At 45.8% G+C, this 18220-nt stretch overlaps 1 long non-coding RNA gene across 2 annotated transcripts; it reads right to left on the reverse strand.

Annotated features, from left to right (window-relative positions):
* Positions 1-2511: 2511 nt before the first annotated feature.
* Positions 2512-11399, reverse strand: LOC104877166. Of its 2 annotated transcripts, XR_784530.3 has the most exons (4): positions 11322-11399; positions 5871-6023; positions 3195-3402; positions 2512-2928 (listed from the first exon to the last, which is right to left on the reverse strand). It is a non-coding gene; the product is annotated as an uncharacterized LOC104877166 (long non-coding RNA). The 2 variants fall into 2 exon arrangements; XR_784529.2 differs by lacking the exons at positions 2512-2928; positions 3195-3402 and adding an exon at positions 5322-5583.
* Positions 11400-18220: the final 6821 nt, after the last annotated feature.

Consider the following 18220-nt stretch of genomic DNA (forward strand, 5'->3'; position numbering starts at 1 on the left):
TACAAAGACTTTCCTTCCATTTTTTCATTTTTCTCCTATTAATTCCATTCCCTTCTTTACTTTCCCCAATCCTTCCCACTTCCCCTTCCCTGTTGGACCTTCTTTTTCCTATTTCACATTATCAGTTATACAATTAGAACCTTTTTTACACTTTCAGTTTTTCACACCAGAGAAATTATTTGGAATTTACACATATGTGTCCTATTGACCTCACTTAAGAGTACGGCCTCAATGTGCATCCACTTAGCTATAAATGTCTCTAGTTTCTCATTCTTTATGGCTGAGTAGTACTCCATTTTATATTTTTTTAAAAACCCCACATCTTCTTATCCAGGCTCCAGTTGATAGGCAATTGGGCTGTTTCCAAGTTTTAGCTATTACAGACTGTGCCACTATGAACATGGGTACACATATATCACTGTGGTATGATTCTTTTAATTTTTGGGAAAGATACTCAGCAGGGGGATGGCTGGGTCAAACGGGACCTCTAATCCTAGCTTTTTGAGGTATTTCCATATTGATTTCCATAGTGGCTGCACCAGTCTGTACTCTCATCAACAGTGGAGAAGGGTTCCTATCTCCCCATGTCCCCTCCAGCATTTGTTATTGGTTGATTTCTTTCCATTTGTTATTGGCCATTCTTTCTGGGATGAGGTGGAATTTCAGCACTGTTTTCATCTGCATCTCTCAAATGACCAGAGATGTTGAACATTTTTTCATATATTTATTTGCTACCTTTACTTCTTTGTCTGAGAAATGTCTGTTCATTTCAGATGCCCATTTTTGAATTGGGTCTTTATGTTCAGGGGGTCTAATTTTGGGGGGTTCTTTTTATATTCTAGATAGTAGACCTTTGTCTGAGGAACAGCTGGTAAAAATTTTTTCCCTCATTGTAAGTGTGTCTTAGCTCTGTTGGTGGTTTCTCTTACAGTGCAGAGGCCTTTTTGGGGGGGGGTACTGGGGATCAAACTCGGGTCCTTGCGCTTATGAGGCAGGCAGCAGAACCACTGAGCTAAATCCCTGGCCCTAGAAGCTTTTCAATAAGATGAGATCCCAGTTGTTGATTCTTTGTGCTAGTTCCCATGCTACGGAGGATTTGTTCATAAAGTCTTTTTCTGGGACTGGGGATTTAGCTCAGTGGTGCCTCTGGCTGCCTTGTAAGTGCAAGGTCCTGAGTTCAATCCCCAGTACAAAAAATAAAATAAAATAAAGTCTTTTCCTATGCCAATGTCTTTGAGGGTTCTACCTAAACTTATCTCCCAGCAAGTTTAATGTTTCTATTTTAATATTTAGATCTTTAATCCACTTTGATTTTAGTTCAGTACATGGTGAAAGATAAGGGTCTAGTTTTGATCTTCAGCAGGTTGAAATTCAGTTTTTCCAACATCGTTTATGAAAGAGGCTGTCTTTCCTCCAGTGAGGATGATTGGCTTCTTTGTCAAAGATGAGGTAGCTGAGTATGTCTAGAGTTGTTCCTGCAGTTTCTGTTCTATTCCACTGACCCTTGGGTCTGTGTCTTTGCCAGCACCATGCCGTTTTTATCACAGTGGCTTTGTAGTATAGTTGCAAATTGTGATACCCCTGTCATGTCTTTGTTGCCTAGAATTGCTTTTGGTATTCTAGATCTCTTCTGGTTCCAAATGAATTTTTTTTTTATTGTTTTCTCTAGTTCTGTGAAGTATACTGTTGGGATTTCAGTTGGGTTTGCCTTGAATCTGGATAGCCATTTTGGAAGTATGCAAGGCCTTTTTCTTACTGATTCATTCATCCCATTTTTGTTTACTTATTCATTTATTTTTCATTCCCTCTCCAAGAAGTCTTTTTGAATATCCAGAAGGGGCTCAAGGCTGTGGTAGGCCCTATGGACAATAGAGGAGCCAGGACCATTTCTGACCCTGGAGGAGGACTTTGCAATGTTGCTGGTGAAATAGTCCCCTGTCCAAGCACACATGTGTAAATGGGACACAGTTGAGTGGAATCCAAAAGAAACCCTCAAATGTCACCTTCTCAATGCAGCCTCACCTAATTTGTGTACCATCTCACACACACACACACACACACACACACACACACACATCCCTCCCATTCATGGCCCCTCCTAAGTCTCATTCTCCTCCAGTGTACTTATTGCCTTCTATTACACTATACAAATAGCCCATGTTAAAAGATAAACTTAGGCACATTAAACTTTTAAAGAATTTATTTCAGCAAACAGCAAGTGGCGAATGGGACAGCCCAGAGCCCAAGCAGTGCAGGGACAGTGTTTGACAGAGGGACATATGGTGAAAACTTTGTCTCTGGAGCAAGGCAAAGAATGTGTTTGATTGGTCAACATGAAAAGTCAGAGGTTAGCAGGAAGCTTCTGATTGGTCAGGCTTAAGCTTCCTTTTCCTGGCCAGGACACACACTCTGACTTGAGTTTCCATTAGCACCTGTAGGTGCCCCAGGCATTGGAGCCATCTCAGCCTAATGGCTTCTTAAATTATCATAACATCTATCTTTTTAGGGTCTATCTCTTCCTATGAGGAATTCTGGTTTATTTTTTTCATTGATGCGGCCCTATAAACACATAGAGCGTGCTTGACATGTAGTGGGATGGATGTTTAGTAGTCATTGGGTTAAGTGACCAGAAGTGGTGCTCAGAGGATTGGAGCAGTGGTATTGCTGTGCATCGGGAGGGGAAAGGAAGGAGAGAAGGGAGGAGAGAGGAAGAGAGACAGAGGGAAGGGAAGAGAAGGAAACTTTCAGCAGTCAGCCACTCCAACTCTTGTGCTCACTGTCTGGCCCCTTCCTCACTCCTCTAGAAATGGCCCCTGTAGGTCCCTCTCCCCACTTGGCTCAAGCATAGATACTCACATGTGCCTCTGTTCGCTGGGCTCCTAGTGGTGTCCTCCTCTGCCTGTCCACCTTCCTGACTCAGACCACAGGCTGCCAGAATAGGAAGGAGATGGGATGTCAACCTGTCCAGTGGCTCCTCTGAGTAGGGCTGAGCCTGTACGCCCTTGGGAACCCAGAAGGCAGGTACTGGCCCACATCAGGTGCGGGGCTCCAGGCAGACCAGAGTTATGTAAGGCGCATTCCTGAACATTTCTCCTAATTTCAAACCCACAGGATTTAGGACCATATGAATAGGTATAAAGTAGGATCTGGATTATTTCAAGTTTTGCATGAGTTGTTCGTATCATCAGACTCACCTGAAAAGCCAGTGGTACTCTGCTGCTGTGCTGAATGTTGAGTGATGGTAGGGAGAGTAAGTGTCTCGTTCTCGTGCCAGCCTTGCTGACTCTTCACCTTCTTCCACTGTTTCTGCAGTCAAGTTTCCTTCCCTAGAGCTTCTTTATGACCCACTTCGAAGTGGGTATGGGACTCCTCCGTCCTCTGTGCTTTCAGGGAACTCTGTGCCTGTTTCAGGCAGTTACATTGTGAATGGGTTGCTAATGAGAGAGTCCCCCTCTTAGATATGGACTCATTGAAGGCAGAAACTGTCTAGGTCATATCTTTGATCCCAGCACCTTGTATACAAACAAATGGATGGATGAATGTTTACCCGGGTCATTCCCTCAGATATCCTCCAAAGGTACTGTACATTTTTAAGGTGTTTTCATCATAATCAACCATGGTGCTTAAAACAACCAATCCAACCAAACCAAAATGATGCAGATTCTTGGACTCTACCCTAAACCTTGCTTAGAAAGCTCCCCTAGTCCCAATCCTGCCCGGAGATTTCAAAGGCCAGGTGGGAGCCACTGCTCTCAGCAGGTCTTCCTCACATTCACCCTGTGGTACTTCTTAGGGGCCCTGAGTCCCAGGCTCCTCTCAGAACCCAGGAGCTGGATACTGCATGGAGAGAGATCCTGCTGAGCAAAGGACTCATGAGTGCAAAAGTCCCACAGGGAACCTGCCCTGTGTTTAGCGCCCATCTTCCCTAAGAGATGCCTGGCTAGGACTCAGGCTTCTTTACCCCCTTGGCAATTGTTAAAGACCACAAAGAGCTTTGTTCAAGGGGGCAATATCTGCCAACAGACACCATAGTTGTCAGTTTAGAAATTAAATCTGAGAATCGGATACAGCAATAAACAGTTTACTCCTCCTTTTTTGGTAAGATCCTACATTGATCATTTGGAGAGCACTAATTCACCAAATCCTTGATCTTCTAGATGTTGGTGTGCTTTATAGCACAATATAAAAAAATTGCAATCAGTAGTATCACTTTGATCTTGCCAGAGTGTCTTTAAGTACTAAAAGCTGTCAGGCTCATGGTGGAGGATACAAATTTCCCCAAATTTTAATTTTCAAATGTAATTATGTCAACAAATACGACATTTGCTTTCCTTGAAGGGGACAGCTCACTTCCTTTATGAGAACGCATTTGCTCTATGCCCAAATATGAATAACCACAGTTTGTCTGCTTCAAGTAAAAGTAGCGCTCCCTTAAAAAGTAGCGAGTTCATCTCCCAACTCTGACAGGCGCATGTGTGCTGTCCCTCTTGAGTACTCAGCACAAGGGCCTGATGCACAATTCCCATTTCATTGTATAGTGTTTAAAAGATGGGAGAACGCTAGGGTCAAGGTTTTTAAAAATTAAAAAATGTACTGCTCTATCAACAATATTCTTTCGTAAGACTGCACTTTCCCTCGTGAAACGCACAGCAGTGAAGGACAGAGTAGCAAGGAACGCAATTTAAGGCCACTGTCTTGATTCTTCACCGTTACTCTGACACCGTCGGAGCATATGCTCTTACAAATGGCAAATAGCACAGTAGTGACCCGAAATGGTTTTGACCTTGAAGTCCTTTTTTGGAAGTAGCCCAGGAATGGGGAGAGGGCACTCTGAGGATGGCTGTTCTAGAATTGCCCCAGGATTGGATGTGCACATTGTATGTTTACTACTCCCTTCCAAATGGTCCTTCCAAGGTCTTCTGTCAACTCCCCTCCCATGGCAAGGGTGGGGTGTTCTCAGTTCCCCACTGTTTGGGTCATCACCAGCTTATGTTTGTCCAGTCCAGCGGGGAGGGAATGGTGTCTTGTCACCACCACAGTGATCAAACGTAGCATTTCAAATATTTTAGGAATCACTTTTGAACCACACATAATTGGATGCAGTCATTTGCTGCATTCACTAATAACTGAGGTAATTTATAAGGGTATAGATATTTCAAGCTATGTTTAAAAGTTTGTATGTGTGTGCACATGAATGTTTCCCTCACTTTCATGTTGGCAAAACATTTTTCACATCAGTTTTCTTTTGCAATTTTCCAAATGAGAGAGCTTCTTGAGAATGTTATTCTAGAGTTTTTAGTCATTTATTGTCTGTAAACATTGCTAGCCCCTATGTGATTTGGTTTCCAGATTGCAGTTGATTGCACAGCAGATCTGAGCCTGCTGGTCTCTGGGTTGGCACTGCTGCCGACAGCAGCTCTATGCACCTTGCATGTGGACTTTGTAGAAATGTTCAGCACAGATTCTCAGATGCTGGTAAAACTGGCTATCCTGGACTCGGTGAGAAATGGCACATCGGTCTCCACACAGCAACTTTCAAGAGACTATGACTTCTGCTTTATATGTTGGCTTCGTACATGAATCCTGATACAGGGAACAAAAACTTTCTAATAGTTGTGTATGTGAGCCTGAATCAACAGGCACCAGGTTTCTTGTTTATTTGAGTAACATTTAGCTCCTCTTATAGATTTGGCTTCTCAGCATCATCTCTAGACTAAACTTTTTCTGTGAAAATCCAGACAGTAAATACTTAGGCTTTTGGGGCCCTGTATTCTCTATTACTACTCAATCTTGCCATCGTGGGCCAAAGTGGCCATCGAGAATAAACATACCAACAAATGTGTGATGAGGCCCCATAAAAGTTTGCTTACCAAAATGGGAGAGGGTTGTAGTTTGCTGATCATGAATCTAGGCTGTGTCTTCATCTGGTTCTCTGGAGAAGGCCTTTGCTAATCGGTTGGGGTCTGCTCCCATAGCAGGATGGTCTGTGGTTTTCATTTCATTCAACTGTATGTGTCCTGAATCTCAAATGAAAAAAGTAAATACAAGAGGATGAAAATGAAAATAATAGGGATGATAAATAGGCTTATTACTACTATAAACTACAAAATCAAAACTACTCAGAGAGGAGGACTTAATGAAACACATGCCAACCAGACCACATGATGCTGAGAACACGCCTGGCAGGTGTCCTTTGGAGGCCCTCCACAGCACTCCAGAAAAACCAAATTAAATCGGCCCCAGAAGTGTCCTCAGAGAAAAAGCTCTTTCCTGGTCTGGGACAAGGAGAGTACACGAGGAGGCTAAAACATCTGGTCTGCCAGACAGTAAGGTGTGCTCAAAGAATAATGGGGACACAGGAATCAGCTGAAGGAATCCCTCTGGCCAAATGTGGGACAATTTGAGCATCAAAATGAATAATAATAGTAATGAATTATAACTCCCTGAATAGAACAAGCATCCTTAATTCCATACTGATGTAAATTAATAAGTAATTGAGGGAGAAGGGATAGTTCTTCCTTCAGTAGAATGCCAAGTAATAAATATAGAAGGAATGATGGAGTAGAAAATCATCAAAGGATGAGAGAACTAGTGGGTGAAAGAAGGCTTGATGAGAAGCAGGATACTTTCATAGCCTCGGAGTATCTTCCCACGAGTGATTTATTTCTCACAAAGGGAAACATAGTAACTTTAAACCTGGCAGACATCACTCTACCAGTGTTTAAATTATCGGCTCCAATGCAACATCCTGAGCCTCCCAACAAGGCACTGACAACACAGCTTCACTTCTGTGAAATTCCTGTCTAAATACATAAACTGAATCTGATCGTGAAAAGCCAGCAGGTTAACCCAACATCTGCAAAATAACTGGCTTGCTCATGTCAGAAATCACATGAAGGTCAGGAAACAGCAAGAAAAAGACTACAGACCAGCAAGGACAAAAAGAACTTAAGACACTGGACTTTTTCCATCTCACAGCCAGAGGTGGAGATGGGGGAACTGGAAACTCCTTTCTTTCTCCCTTGGGCCAGGCTGAGCCAACAGCCTTTCCTTTAAAATTTCCTTTTCGAAGACAGATGCATTAGGGCTTCAGGGTACAGAGTTCCAGGACCATATTCCATACCAGCTCCTGGCCAAGATCTCCCTGGCTTAGGGTCCCCAGGACTCAGGTTCCCCACCTGAGTGCATTATTTCTAAGAGCCCTTTCCCTCCATCACTTCTGGGCCTTCTCCTTTCATAGCTGGAACATGGGTAAATCTCCTTTTCACAATATCTTCTACCTACAACACTGCATCACTACCCAGGCAGGCAAAACCTCTCTGGATACTTAGCTATATGGGGGGCATGAAGGGGTCTCATTGCTCTCTCCAAGCTCCCGGGACCCTGGGTCTTTGGTCTTACTGTGTGTCAGCCAGCACCCCCAGAGGGCACCCCCCTGGACTGCGTGGTCCTGGCTCGGATAAGGTCGTTGCTGTTCCTCTGATCCCCTTCCCAGGTCAAGGCCATGCGGGAGAGGCCTCCGAGGTACCTGCTGGTGCCAAATAGCCCTGAGCTCCTCTAATCAAGGTCTCTGGCTGCTGAGCCCCCGTTGCTAACACAGTGACTCTAACTGCCGTGTATTACAAATTAATTCATTCCTTTAGGCCTTGCTGTTCAGTAACTGGCTGTCACAGCAATCGCCCCAGGAGCTAATTGAGAGTTGCGATCCGTGGCAGTATTTCCATTAGCAGCACAATGACAGGCAGCCACTGCACATACACAAATACACCTCACACACAGACACTGGGATGTGTGCATGCGCGCATGCAAACACGTACACACACACACACACACACACACAAATGCTCAGGCACACAAACACCCACATGCTCAAGGTGATTTGCCCAAGTTTGCTGGCACAGAGATGACTAGGAGACCATGCTGCCAGGGCAGCCATATTTTGGGATCCTCTGAAAGGAGATGGGGCTCCTGTAAACATGGGACACTGGGGGTGGATCATCTGGCTACTGGAAGAATCGGAGAGTTCCCTTGGCCTCAAGCTGCTGCACATGGACCCAGTGGTGTTCCTGTAGGCCATGGAGACCTAGGTGGACTCAGGTGGCTTCCTTTGGCCAGGGAAGGACTGGCTGGTGCCCACAGCAGCCCCTGGATGTGTGTGCCCCCCGCAGTGGTCGGGGATGGGTAAGTGGTCACTGCTTTCATTTCACCCCAAGTTCACTGGCCTCCATCTCCATGTGAGATGCACAGATGAGGGCACCCGTTAGCTGGTTCGAGACATCTTAGTTTAGCTGCAAGCCCGGGACCATCCTCTGCTCTCTGTGGTGTCTTAGGCTAGGTTCGCAGAGGCACAGCCTGCATCACTTGGATGTGAGGGAGGTCGTTTAGTGGGACATGGACCTGGGAGGAGAGAGGGCAGATGAAACAGGAAGGGAAGGCAGGCAACACGGAGAAGGGGCAGTTCACCGCTGTGGGCACCTAAGGCCCATGACACCAGGGACTCTGAGTGTACAGAACTAGTCGCCATGTTCCCTGGCCCTGCCTCTGGGTAGAGGAGCTGGAATACCGGTGGCTAAACATTAGTTGAGGGCTGCTCCCAGGCCTTAGATCTAGGTACTGTATCCTAACCCTTGTGGAGGCCAAGCATGCTCCCCCACCAAGCAAGCCTCGGTCAGAACAAATGGTTCTTCAGGGAATCCTGGAAGAGCAGCATGAGGAAGGGGTGCAGTAGGAGAGGGAATGGAGAGCAGAGAGAGTTGTGGGCCGCACCTGCGGCATCTTCTCAGTGGTACACAAGACAGACCCAGTTCCTCCACATAAGAAGAAGCCTGTCTCAGGTGTACAAGACCAATCCCTGCCCACAGGAAGCTCAAGTTCAGAAGTCAGGACAGCAGATGGCTCAGGGCCATCAGAAGTGCCAAGAGTCAAGGAAGGACCATTCTCTAGAGCCTGGGAAGAGCAAGGTTTGCCAGAACCTCGACTTTGGACTTGAGCTCCAGAGCTGTGACAGATCGAATGTTTGTAGTTTCAACTTACCCAATGCATGGCACTCTGCCACAGCAATCTTAGAGGCCAGTACGCTGGGCTGGCCTTTATTCCATTCAACTTCATTCCCTTAACATCTACCACGGGCAACCACCATCACAGACACAGGCGTTTGTATGAATTTGGAGGCGTTTCATTCAGCTGCATATAACACTCACAATTCTAAGATGCTCTGATGTCCTTTTCTCCACACTGTCTTCCCACCTTGTTCTCTCAGAAACTCAACTTCTTCACCTTGTCACACAGGTCCACCTAAAGCCCTGTGTCACCTTCCTCATGGGTCGTCTAGGCCACCCAAGTCCACTGCCCTACCCTGCAGTGATCAGTTACTACAGGACTCTCCTTCAGTAACAGGAGACGTGCAGGTCTCTGGGCCATGTCTCCCTTCTCCCCTGTCCTGCTCTCTTCCCCACGAGCCCTAGGTGGAGGAAGAAAACAATGGAGGGATTTCTTTGTGTACTCATTCATTCAGATTATTCTTTACTCCTTAGAAAGGGACAACTGCAGCCTCTTGTGATTCTGTGTGACATCTCTTTTTATCAAAAAGCCTGCAAAGGTCATTTTCTGCTCACAGTGATTGGGGCCATGGCTACTTTTTCATTAGCTTTGGTGGCTCTTTACCCGAGTGGACCCACCTACATGGCTCAGCGGTTTCCAACTGCCACAGGTAAGTGGATCTCAGCTCCTGCTGGAGGATCTCCCTCCCCATTCACAGACATAATGACAATCAGAGCCAAAGGATGTATTGGGAGACCTCAGAGGACATCTATTAAGGTCACTAAACAGCCAGAACCTGAGTTTCTTGTCTAGCCCAGTCAACAGCTCTTGGACTTGTGAAGAGACAAGCGGGCCCTGCTTACAAAGCACAGTGTTCAAAAGCACTTGCCTCCCTGCTTGTTTGGACCTCCTCCAAATCCTTACTGTTCATCTTTGAGCTCAGTGTCTCTCCATGGGGTTCCAGCTAGAATGGACATACACTGCGTCAAAGGTAGGATATTTTAGCATTCAACAATATTCATTAAAAGAATTATATCTTCCACCTTTAGGTTTACAGAGTGCCTTCCCATAGGTCTTATCTAGATAGTCATCTGGGAACATCTGGCAATGTCTAGAAACATTTTTCATTGTCACAGTGGGGGTTGCTAATGGCATCTAGTGTGTAGAGACCAGAAATGCTGCTAAGCATGGTACAAAGTGCAGGATAACAAAAGAGTTATCTCTGGCAAAATTTCAGTAGTGCTACAGTCAACAAACATGGCCTTAGATCACACGACTTTATCCTCAACCTTCAAAGCAGAACTTTCCAACTAGGGCACAGAGGAACAATTGGGTTGCATGTGTGAGATCCTCCACAGCTTCTTTGAGGCAGAAAAGCAGGGCTGGGCTGAGTCCCCAAGGCTCAGCTGCCTCTGCTTCTTGCCACCTCCTCAAGGACTCTTGCCAAAGTTACCAGACCTGAGCATCACAGAGCTCAGCAGGCTTTCTTTTAAAGTTTACCTGGTCAAAATTATCCCTGTTATAAATGTAAGCAAATGAAACTCAGGAAGCTTGTCACTTTTGAAGTCACACAATTTGTTGCTGACTTCAGGCACAGAAATATTAAAGCATATTTTCGATGCTTCCTTTAATGTAGAGAATTAATGGCTATTATTATCTTATGAATGAAAAAAACTTGCAGACAGATTAATTTTCCTGGGTCACTTAACCAGTGAGTAGAATTGGACCCAAATGCAGACTTGTCCCTTTTCTATAGCTCTTGCCTCTTTCCTGTCATATAACACCCTCCTTCCACAACTCCCTCTCTAGGTAGGTGGTGGATCTTATTCTTCCGGTGGTTGGGCTCAGCACACTGGTACACAACAAGCACTCGATAAATGTTTGTAAATTGAACAGCACCATCATCTCTTCCATCCCTGATTTAAGTAGAATTCCTGATCGAACCCAGCCATCCCCTTAGCAGCTATCAGGGCCACCAAGCCTCACCCTTCCTCTTTTTTGATGCACCAGTCTCATCCCACCTCTTTCATGACAGCTCCTCGTTGTTACTTGTTTCCTATTCTACCTGCAGCACTCAAGCAAGTGAGAGAGCAGGTGTGACTGAAAGCACGTGAGGCTACATGCCGGGAGATCTCTTCGGACTTCTGTTTCTTTTCTTTTCTCCTATAATGTTAAAGCTGAAAACATTACAGGTTTTCCTCAACTTTCAACGGGTCTATCCTCTGATAAACCCATTGTAAATTTAAAATATTATAAGTCAAAAATGCATTTAATTCACTCACCTCCTAGCGTAGCACCACAGGACCCTGTAGCACATCAGTTATTCCCTCTTGTGATAAAGTGGCTCGCTGGGAACCCGGCTCACTGCTGTCCAGCGTTGGGCGTGTCGTAGCACACATGTGTCACTGGCCTGCAGAAGGATCAAAGTTCAAGTATGGTTTCTACCAGATGCATACCACTTTCACACGGCCTCAAAGGCTTAAATTGCAAGAAAAGCCATTATAAATTGGGGGCTGTCTATTGGTAAGACCCCTTCTGTGACGGGCTGAACGATGACTTTCCTACAGATGGTCTTCTCTTAATCCCTGGAACCTGTGAATATGCTATTCAGGATGGCAAAGGAATTTCACAGATGTGATTCAACTGAAGTTCTTGCAACAAGAAGGTTATTCTGTATTATTCTAGTAGGCTCAATGCAATCTCAAGGCCCTCGGGAGAGGGAGGCAGAAGATCAGCGTTGGAGAAGGAGGCGGGGCAAGGAGGCGGGGCAACGGAAGCAAGAGACTGAAGGTACTCGAGGAGAAAGTCTTAACATGATGCCAGCAGGTGGTTTCTAGGGTCTGGAAAAGCCAGCACAATGGGTTCTCCCTTAGCGCCTTCAGAAGGAAGGATGCCCTGCTGGCCCACTGTAGGTTTTGGACCTTCAGAACTGTGTGATTTCTGTTACATTTGTGGCAATTTGTTACAGTAGCAACAGGAAACAAATACATCTTGTAATTTCTGAATAATTAGGCTCTGTCCAGCTCTTACCTTTAAACTAGACAGACCTGGGGTCCTATCCCAGCTTTGCCACCAACATCTGTGCAGCTTTTGGTGAATTATTTAACCTCTTTTGGTTGCACTTTCTTTATATCTAGGCGGAGATGATATCGACTTGGGGATCAACAATTCTGGCAATATTGTGGATGTGGTGACCTAAACTCTCTTGTAATGAAACACCTGGAAATAGTGAATGTAATCATCACACAATCTTTTAAATAAATGTGCTTATAAATAAATGGATAAATGTGCTTATAAGACAGAGAAACTCATAGGAGCCAAAACTGAAGGAGGAAAAAAGAGAAAAATAGAAATTGGACCACTTAGCGTATGGATGATTCCCAGAGTCCCTATCCCACCTTGGTCCCTGCTTAAGCACCCCAAATAAGCCTGGGATCCACGGGAAATGTGCCATTGGAATTGAAACCTTCTAAATACCCCCCCAAGCTACCATTTTAGTAAAATTGGAACAAAAAGAAAAACCCTCTGGCTAGGACAGGGTGATGGGAAGGAAGCTTTTAGGATTTATTTCCTTTTCTGTTTTCTTCCTCTGTTGAGTACTCTAATTTGTCTAGACTAGTGGTTCTCAACAAGGGGCCATGTTGCCCATCAAGGGGCTATTGGTAATGTCTGGAGAAATTTTTGGTTGCGAGGACTGGAGGGAAAGGTGCTGCTGGGATCTAGTGGGTGAGGCCAAGAGGATGCTGTTTATTAAACACCCTGCACACACAAGTCAGTGCCTCATACCTAAGAATACCTCACTCGATATGTCAGCAACTCCAGTGTTGAAAAATCTTGATCAAACTGTAGGATCTCTGTGGAGAGAAAAATGTCTTCTCTGAGAATTAGCAACCATAACTTTTCTCTTCCCCGAGTTTGGAATTCATGTTCATTCTGCTCCCATGGTTTTGGAGCTCTAAACTAATGAATTAACAACAAAACAACAAGGACTCTGGGGCCAATTTTAACCAATGACAAGTGCCATCGTCCCTCTGGACACATTTTCGGCTCAACTGATGCAGGATTCTTGCATGCAAAGCCTCCCCGAAGATGAACCCACAATCTAAAATTATAGAATGCACAGATGATAATCCACTTTGTAAAGGATGGCAGATAAACGAGACAATATCGATCCTCAAAAAATTCAGATTTAAAGGACTCTGGGCATGACTCTGAATATACAAAAATCCACTAAATTGTGGATTTAAATGGGTAAATTTAAGAGTGTGTGAATTACATCTCAATAAAACTCTTAAAGCTACCATAGGATGGACGCCATAATATTACATATGTTTAAAATGATTAAAGTCACATTCTTATCTTTGTGAGCTTATTCAAGAATTAGAGAAATGAAAAAGGATAAGAAAGAAAAACAAACAGAAAAAGAATTAGAGAAAATATATAACTGACATAAAATAAGCACTCTCTAAGTAGTATTTATTATGATCGTCCCGGTGATTATTAATTTATCTTCATTCGTGCATTTCTCAAGCCCCTTATCATCTATCAAAGCATATCAGTGCTGTGTCCCATTCTATTAGAGCCCTAAAACTGTATTTCCTTAATTCCAGGGTGCCATTGATTGTAACACTGATCATCAATTCAATAAAATGTTTTAATAAAAGCAATCTATCAAATGTACTTATCTGCTGTAAGTTGCACTCTGATTTTAGAAATATTAAAATGAGAAAAATACATTTGAGTTATGTTACCTGATGAAATTATGTGTGGTAATGTGATCATGGGTGCAACGGGGGAGCTGATGATGTTTTATGACTAAATCGGGGATTGTGTGGGGCTGGAACTCCGTCCAGGCTGGCAGCTAGACACTGGGGATGCTAGAAGCTAGAACATGGGGTTAGCCCCCCGGCCATGCCCACTTGGCCAGAGGCAGTGGGGTCCCGGAGTCTGAAGGAGGAAGGCAGCCACAGTCACAGGCCCAGCAACAGGACATTATTCTTGTATATGAGCCTTACTTGCTCCAGTGCTGAGTCTTCTTATCAAGAGCCAAATATTTCTCAGGCTTTTGCTATCATCACCCTGTCTGGGGTCTTCTGGGGCCTTAATTTTTCTAGCTATAAAATGAAAATAAAGGACAGTGACTATTTTTCAATGGGTCATAATAAGGAAAGGCTTATTTGGCTCGAAGCAAATGTGAAGCACGCTGATGAACAACTAGACCCATGGAAGACAACGAAAGTCCCCACCATGCCAGCCACCAGAAATAGGAAGGAGCCTAACATGCCCACCCCCACCAGCTCCTGGGCTGCAATGTGAGCAGTGGCGGAGTGTGGGAGACAAGCCACACTCACATGCAACAAGTTGTCTGGAGCAGGCTAATTCCTCCCGGATAGGCAGCAAGACACAAAAATATGGAGGTTCCATTGTGCATCAAGTTCTCACAGCTCAAGGAAGCTGCAGGGGTGTGTGTGGGGGGGTGCTTCACTGCCTCTGTCTCAGTTGCTCCCCAGTCAAGGGATCCTGAAGGGCAGCCCTGCCTCAGTTATGCACTGCGGGGTCCCAGGACTCACTGGGCTAAAGCTCTGAAGGAGGCCCTGCTTCCAGCAGAGAGAGGAACCAAGTCTGCAGCTCCTCCTAGCTCAGGAAGTTGTGTGGCTGTTCTTGAGGATGACAGAACAGAAACAGGGAAGAACCAATTAGCCCAAGGTCACCCAGAGAACAGTCCTACCATGAGAAGGGACCAAAGCATGCAAGAGAGCACTGCGGTTAGGGACAAGAGCCCAGTCTGGAGATTTCAAGGCCCCCGTTATCAGTCAAGGCTACAAGGCTGGGATCTGCAGGGCAGGGGAAGGGGGCAAAAGGAAAGAGGGAGGGAGGCCCAGAGGGAGGGGCTGGCAGGTGCCCCTGCGTGGCTGGTTCAGTCCACAATGGAAGACTCTCTAGGGGTGGTAATTTGACAGTGGGACTTAATGTGCATGGCACAAAGCACCATCACAGAAGGAAGTTCATCCTCCTTGGCCCAGAGTGATGAAGCAGGAGAGGCTGGGCCATCCCGGCAAGCAGCCTTGTATATACAACAACATACTCAGACTTCAGCATTGCGTGTGTCACCTGCAGAGGCTGTTCAAAGGCCGACTCTGATTCACCAGGTAGTGGTGGCCCTGGGATTGTGCATTACTTACAAACTCCAGGGTGCTGCTGCTGCTGCTGGATTCAGGGATTGCAGTTTAGTAGCAACAACATAGGAGGTACGAACCAACGTTTATTCACTTAATCAGGCAGTGGACAAATATTTATTGAGGACTTACTACAGACTAGGCAACGTTCTAGGTATTTGAGATACCAAACTGAATCAAAAAAAGAACCTAGAGTTTGAATGCTAAGTGAATGAACATTATGATCTAACTAATTAATTAGTGGGAGAAGCTTGTGACTTCCCGCAGTATATGAAAATATAACAAAACAATTTCTCCTGTGGCAATTTACCTTGCAAACCCCGATATCTGTTAATGGAAGAGAGCAGGAAGGGATGGGAGGAGAGAGGACATCCTAAGGCCACCAGCAAACAGAGTGCCCCTGCACATGCTCTTCCTCTCTGGCCTTCAGGCTCTTCATCGAATAAAGGAGGAGCCTGTTCCAACTTTATTTCATCACTCTGATATATGGCAGCTGCTGTCATTTCAGCGTCACTCACCAAAGAGCGGAAGTTCAGCTGCTTGGGCCTGCGTCTCCCTGTTGGTTCCCCCACCCGTCCCACTCCATCCCGGGTCACCTCGGCTCCCGGCTCGCGGTGCCACAAGGCTACCGTGATGAGCTGTGCAGCTTACTGTGAAATGCGCTGCATTTTCTCCCCAGCTGCCTCCTGATTGTAGTATTTACTTTTAATCTCCCGTGCCTCGATGCCCGATAAAAACTTTGTCACATTAGATGGTGACAGATGGGAGAGAGAAGGGGGGTAGCCCTGGGTAGCGTCCTGGCGGCTCAACAATCCTTCACCACGCCAATTACGTCCTTCAGCGCTCCCCGGCGTGGGCACCCCTGTCAGCGCACAGGGAAATGGAAAAGCATAAATAAAGACAAAACCAGGCTTGGCGAGGCTTTAATCTGCAGAATAACATTTCTCATTTGTGTGAAATATCACTGGATTCTCTCCCTCTGCTCCGGGGGCACACATGAATGCTCACGCACCCCTGGAGGGATCCTGGGGTTCCCAGGCGCCCCGGGCAAAGTCGACTGTGTACAGCACTTTCTCGGCTGGCGCTGGGTTAACCCATCCCTCGTCCCTAACTGGGTTGTCAGGGATGGTTCCTTCTCCGTGAGGATGGGAGAAGGGAACTGACAAAAAGAGGGATGCGAATGGTTAAGAAGTTATCAGATAGATACAAGGGAGAAGGGAGGCCGGTGGTCAGAGATTGCTTCTGTTCTCCCAGTGATAGAATAATTATCTCATAATAACATGTGCTCGGTGCTTAACACTTTCTGAGCCTCTTTCTTTCACAAGCTTTACCTCTGGGGTCCTCAACAGCTCTGCAAAGCAATTAAAAGCACACCCTCGCGTGTTAGCACAGTTTGGATTTTCAAAATCTGTCTATCCTCTCCTTTTACAGTTAAGGTTCGAGTATATTAGTTTCCCAAATCAAAGTGCCACCAAGGGGTGGCTTTAAACAACAGACATTTACTCTCTTAGATTCTGGAGGCCACATGTCTGAAGCCCAGGTGTAGCCAGGGTTGCACCCTCTGGAAACTCTAGGGGAGCGAAACTTTCCTGTCTCACCCACCTTCCGGCAGCCCCAGGCAGACTGAAGCGCAGAGCAGCCTAACTCTGATTTTTGCCTCCCTGTTCCATGACCACCTCTGTGTATCTGTGCCAAAATTTCCCTCTTCTTAAGAGGACACTGCCCTAACTTGATATATCTGCAGGGGTTAGGACCCAAACGTGCCTTTAGTGTAGACACAACTCAACCCATAAAATAGAGGAAGGGTGATTTAAAAGCATGATTTGAAATCAGACAGGCTCATGCTTGAACTCCAGCCCTAAGATCAATGGAGGCATCTTCTGGAGTAGAGGGAGGAGGAGTGAGTTCCCTAGGTCATGAGCTCCTGTGCATGCACTGGAGCCCCTGCCAGCTACACACGTGTGCTCAGCATCGCAGAGGAAGAAAGAGGCTGGAGCTTTGGGAGGGGAGCTCACAAGGTCAGCTCGACAAAAGCAGAGGCTTGTATCAGAGAGGCCCAGTGATGGGAGCTGCAGAGGTGAGGGCTGAAAGCTCTTTTAGAATAGTGAGTGATCCTCAGAGCAGGAAATGACCAAGAACCCAGTGAACTGTGACAGTCATGGCTGTCACTTGATGTAGAATAGGATGGTAGACAGCTAGACCAGGAAACTGAAAATAAATACAGGGATATAACGAGATAGGGCTATAACTCAGAGCTAGAGAGCTTGTTTAGCATGTACAAGATCCTGGGTTCCATCCCCAGCACTGAGGAAAAAAAAAAAATAGGGCTGAAGATTTAGCTCAGTGGCGCCATGCTTCTTGCCTGGCAAGCACAAGGTCCTAAGTTCGATCCCCAGTAGGGGGTGGGGGTGAATACATTTCCAACCACTCCTGGCAACAGACTTCAGCAGCACTGCCGCAGGGTGAGGTTGGTGGTCAACTCCAGACCTCCTGGGTTCGGGTGAAACTGTGTTGAGGGAGGAGGGCAGGATTGCTGAAATTTGGTCACTGCACGGAGGCCAGAGACTAGAAGCAGAGAGAGCCAGAGGGAGACAGCCGGAGAGCTGAATTCCAGCTCTACCTCTGACTGAGGGGCATGAAGAGGGTAAGTGAGTTACAGAGTGGGCCTGAGGATATAATAGCCCTCCCGGTTGGAGGGTGGGGCTTGGAGGCTGCCAGAGAGCACTACAACAAGATTCTCATACCATGCAGTCTCTCCACTTAAAACATGGAGGTGAGACCCACACAATGTAAGAGCAGCCATTGGAAAGTGCTCAATCCAATGACACGTCAGCTCTGTCTTGTTGCAAACATTTTTACCACCCTCAAAAGAGACACTGCGCTCCCTAGGTGGTTTTCCTCTTGGGAAAACATTCTGAGCTTCATCCACACCATGGCATGTGTGGGAACTTCATTCATTCTTTCTTTCTTCTTTTTTTTTTTTTTTTTTTTTTTTTTTTTTTTTT

Source organism: Fukomys damarensis, unplaced genomic scaffold (genome assembly GCF_012274545.1).
Source record: "Fukomys damarensis isolate Sample0158 unplaced genomic scaffold, DMR_v1.0_HiC HiC_scaffold_21, whole genome shotgun sequence".
In the NCBI taxonomy this organism is placed as follows: Eukaryota; Metazoa; Chordata; class Mammalia; order Rodentia; family Bathyergidae; genus Fukomys; species Fukomys damarensis.